Genomic DNA, 5,355 nt, shown 5'->3' on the forward strand with positions numbered 1-5,355 from the left:
CATTTGTTTTCCTAATACAATTGGGTGTATTCCTGGTTGTCTGCCAGACCAATAATGTTACTTCTTGCCAGTTCCTTGTAAATGATTAGGATGTTTCATTTGGCAAACAGGATATTTTTTTAATACAAAAAAAAACAGGCTAAAATAGCTATGTCTCAAAGCCCTTGGGAGTTTCAAAAACTAAAGCGGAATGCCTTTTTTGTTTTTGTTTTTTGTGTGTGTGCATTTAAAGTTGTCATTAGTGAGTTCAAAAGTACAATAGTAAGAGCAGTCCCTGTTTATACCAATAATCAAATCAAGCAACTTTGCTTCAAAATACTTCTCAGAATTGCATGATTTTAACTAGAACTAAAAAACTAAAACTAATAAAAATGGAAATAAAAAATTAATTTGCCATTTCAGCTGAAATGGATGTGTTAAAAAAAAATAAACGCTTGGGGGCTAAGTTGCAAGACGTAGCATTTTTTTAGCCTTAGAAGTGAGACTGTATTTTTCTAGAGTTGAGAGACAGAGTAAAGTGTCTTATAAAGTTGTTATACAATATACATGTACATGTAATATACATGTACTACATGTATATTATTAGTAGGGCTGTTGTCGAGTAGAATTTTCATTGTCAACAATCGTAGCTAACTTATCCTCTACTCTCAAGATCTGATGTCGGCAAGTTGTCAACAAAGCAATTATACATCAATAAGTCCAAATACAAGGTGTCCCAATAAAAACAGAACCCTCATGAAATACCCAATTTGTGTCATTCTTGCAGTGAATAGTGTTGATGAGCTGAGGAATACTAGTACCTGGTAGAGCACACACATGTACGGATGGGAAAGTGCTGAAATACACCCAATTTGTATTAAAAAGAACACCCAGATACACCAAAGCTTGAGAGAAAAGTGCAGTGTTATATAATGAAAATTTTCAAAACATTTGGGTGTATAAATCATGCATTCCTAAGACATTTGGGTATATTCCCAAAAGACATCTGGGTTTGTGCACCCAAATGTACTAGTATACTGTATGTATTATGAATACATCCAAATTTTGGATGTAATCCTAATGCATTATTGAGTGTATTCCTGACACATTTGGGTGTACTCCTAATACATTTGGGTGTACTCCTAATACATTTAGGTGTAGTCCTAATACATTTGGGTGTATTCCCAATGCATTTGGGTGTAATCCAAATACATTTGGGTGTATTCCTAATACATTTAGGTGTATTCCTAATACATTTGGGTGTAATCCAAATACATTTGGGTGTATTCCCAAGACATTTGGGTGTATTCCTATTTCCTAATACATTTGGGTGTATTCCTAATACATTTGGGTGTATTCTTAATACATTTGGGTGTATTCCTAATACATTTGGGTGTATTCCTAATACATTTGGGTGTAATCCTAATACATTTGGGTGTAAAGCATGATTCATAAACTGCTACCTTATTTATTGTGGCGCCCATATATTTATAGTTTATAGTGCAATGTAATTTATTTTACTACTCAAGTACGTACAGTCGAGAATAAGGTCGTCATGGCTCTTAGTGACAACTTCGTATTTTCAACTCAACAATAAATTGGTGCCATTATTTAATTACCAGTTTACAGAGTGTTTATTGACTACAGGTGTTCTGTGTAAAAAGCTTTTGTTGCCCATATATATTTTTTTTTACAGAAGTCGGATGATGGTGTAGATTTTAAAGGGCATTTCGTGATCCACAGCCTCATCCCCACTTTTCTCAAAAAAGTTGAGATTTTTATATCACTGGAAACCTCTGGCTACATAATGTTTATGTACAAAATATTTCTTGCAGATTAATTCGTTTTGCAAAAATATCGTGAAATTTGAATTTTGTTCTGGTGCACCAGAACGAAATTACAACGCATTGTATATGTAGCAGTGTAATACAAATAATAATGCATAACTCGCAAACGCAAAATCGGAATCAACTGAAATTTTTGGGAATATGCTTTTTTCGTGGATATGTACTGAAAAATGTCATAAAAAGAGGATGCTAGGATCACGAAATCCTCCTTTAAATGGTCACTCATTCAGGTATAAACTTATTTGAAATCTACACTCCCTGTGTGGAAGATTAAGGTCATGTCTTCCATAGGGGTTTATGGATTTAAACTCTTCTTCTTCTGGAATAGCCGTTATTGCAGTGGCGTAGTGTGGGTCATCATATTGGGGGCACCGGGTCCGATGGGGGGGGGCACAAGTCTTTTTTGGCAATTTTCCTATGGGATTTTCTCAATTTTTGCAATCGATTGGGGGACATGTGCCACCCTGTGACGCGACGCCACTGGTTCTTTGGAGAAGAAAGCTTTAGTATGTTTCTTTTAGCCATAATTTATGCTCTTTTGATATGAAATTGGTTCATTTTCTTTTCAAACCTGATTTTATGACCCCCTTAATGACCTTTGACCCGAAACCTGTGAACACCCCATAGACATTTCTTAGGGGCTGTGCAATAATTATGAAACCCGGGGGGTAAAATTTCCAAATGGCTCGCCAAAAATCACTTCCCCCCCTCTCGGCCCGCCAAAAATCGCTTGCCCCCCCCCCTCTCGGCCCACAAAAAAGTCTTTGCCCCCCCTGCACATGCCAAATTTTTGGGATCCCAATTTCCAAATCTTAAATGGTCTATATATACATCTTGCGAGTGCACCGAGCAGGAAAATTTGCATATTTAAGCATTTCTGTACCGTTTTCCTAAGCCTTTTTATTTGAAAGGCGCCCCATGAATGTGTGTCAAAAATCGCTTGCCCCCCCTCTCGGCTTGCCAAAAATTGATTGCCCCCCCCTTTCGGCTCGCCAAAAATGGTCTCCCCCCCCCCCCCAATTTTACCCTCCCGCAGGGCTCATAATTATTGCACAGCCCCTTACACCTAAATGGAATTTGCCAAATTTGTTGTGTTTGTAGGGCAACAGGGTAACCCCGTTTTGATCTACATGCCCTTTTTGGAGATTTGCCGCACTGACATGTATTTATAGCTAGTACTAGTAGTAGTAATTTCTCTACTTGGGCCTACGTATAATACTGTCCCCACCCAGAGAAGATGAGAAGAAATCTTCTCTGCCCCACCTTTTGGAAAACTGAGCTGAGGAGGGAGGGAGTATTTTTAATAATATTATTTTTTATTTTTGCTAAATTGACAAAATATTATTTAGGCCAAGCACTCAAAACGACTTGAATTGAGAGTTCCACAAAAATACTTGCAAGTATTAATGCTGCTGACTAAATAAACTTGTTTATCAACGTTTAACAAAAAATTTAACATCTATGTCGCAAAAAAAAAAAAACTTGCAAAAAATGGACTGATGCCAGGAGGGAGGAGGTGGACCCCGCGGGGGTGGACCGCCGGGTGGACTCGAAACGAATTAATATTTGGCCTATTATTACTTCGATACGACCAAAAACGACACATCGCGATAGAAAACATTTAAAAAGAAATTACCCATTGATTGTTTAATAGTATAGAGGTGAAAATCACATTAATTAATTTTCGCGGAAATTAATTCGCGGAAATTTATACCTGCATAAATGTTTTGCCCCTGATCATGACCTTTCATGAACTCATTCACAGAAAAGTGTGAACGACGCACTCACTCCATACCAATGGATTCATCCGCAGTTGTTATTGCTAGAAAAGTAGACCTATACATTATTAATATTAATTTTATCTATTTATTTTTAATGATTATTATTTATTTATTGCTCTCAAAATGATCAAGTTTTATTTTCTAAAGGTTATCTGGGTAATCTGAAAAGATAAATAATTTGATCACAAAATAATTGGTTTTCCTACACATTTAGGTCAAATATTACTCCGCCCATAGCTTTACACGCGTTTTATCTCAGGTGAGCGACTTTTTCGCCAAATAAGCAGCGAGTTGCCACGACTGTAGTTTACCATTCCAATTGGGCGGGAGCCGGAACCATGATCGGCTCAAAAGCATCGAGGCCAAAAACAAACAAAAAACTTGCTTGCCCTCCAGTGGGATTTTTGGGGTGGATCGGTCGGTCGGAAAAAAATATATTATATGTAGGCCTACCGGGTATTTTTAATGACTCACTACTGTATTGGCCTGCCGCGGTGCCGCCTGTAGGCAATGAACATTGGTCATGTCAAGATCAAGTATTATACTTCAATCACTTCAGACCTTCAATACGAGCTAATACGCAAGATAGTACATTTTTTGTACACCATAGAAATCGCCGGGAGAAATTGATTCAATTTAGGCCTATTTACCAGGTGGTGTATGACGTGCATTCCCTAAATTCAGTAAATTTTCATTGTCAACCGTGTATTTGAATGGGATTATTTTGAAATTTTAAAACGCTTGAAATATCACAAACAAATAGGCCTATGTTGATAAATAATATAAATACAAGCTAAAACCGTTGGGGTTCGATAATGAACCCCACAAAACTAACCGAGTATATGGAAAATGCCATACGGCCGGGCGGTTTCACGAGTTGCCGGCTCGATCATGTCATCCGCCGCCTGCTATTTACATAGGCCTACAGGCATATTAAAGACGCCAAGTTTATTGGAAACATTGATGCATGAATGTTATATAATGAGTTTACAGTAATGTTGTTGGTCAAAGTTAGCTTTGAAATGAAATTTAGACACGGAAAAAGTAATAAAACCATTAAAATTATAAACTAAAAAAAAAAAAAAAAAAAATTAAGGGCCGACCCTGATTTTGGCCAATTTTGGGTCGGTCGGTGGAGGGTAGCACCCGGGGGTAGCAACAATTTGTTTTGCCTAATATAATGGTGAGGGCGACTTTGTGACGTATTCCTATATAGGCCTACTGGTCCAGCCAGCCCTGGCTAGTGGCTGTGCTCCCAAATTTACAAAAAGTCAGCATCAATAAAATTGCGACCCCTTTTGATTTCGGCGACGAAAATTTTATGACCCCTGCACAGTCCTGCACCGATAGGCCTACCCGGTACACTTTACCTCAAAAATAAACAGGCTAAAATTGTATTGAAATCAGTCTTTTTCAATGAAATATATACACTATCTGTGTTCATCTTGTCATCTTTGGTCATCAAAAAATTTGCAAAAAAAGGGCCGGGCCGGGAATAAGATTTTTTGGCAGGCCGAGAGCCCGGGCCGAGAGGGGGGAGCAATGTTTGGCAGGCCGATATCAATCAGGCCTGATATCAACCTGGCCGATAGGCCTATAGGGTCAAGCATTTTTGGGCAAGCCGTTTGGAAATTTATTTCATGAATAAATTGAATTGAATTGAATAATTATTGCACAGCCCCTAAAGTTCAAGTACGTGTAAATAAATTGGGCTCCTTTTCGCCCTCGACCACCTGCGGTTTGGGCGT

This window comes from Amphiura filiformis, chromosome 2, assembly GCF_039555335.1.
Source record: "Amphiura filiformis chromosome 2, Afil_fr2py, whole genome shotgun sequence".
In the NCBI taxonomy this organism is placed as follows: Eukaryota; Metazoa; Echinodermata; class Ophiuroidea; order Amphilepidida; family Amphiuridae; genus Amphiura; species Amphiura filiformis.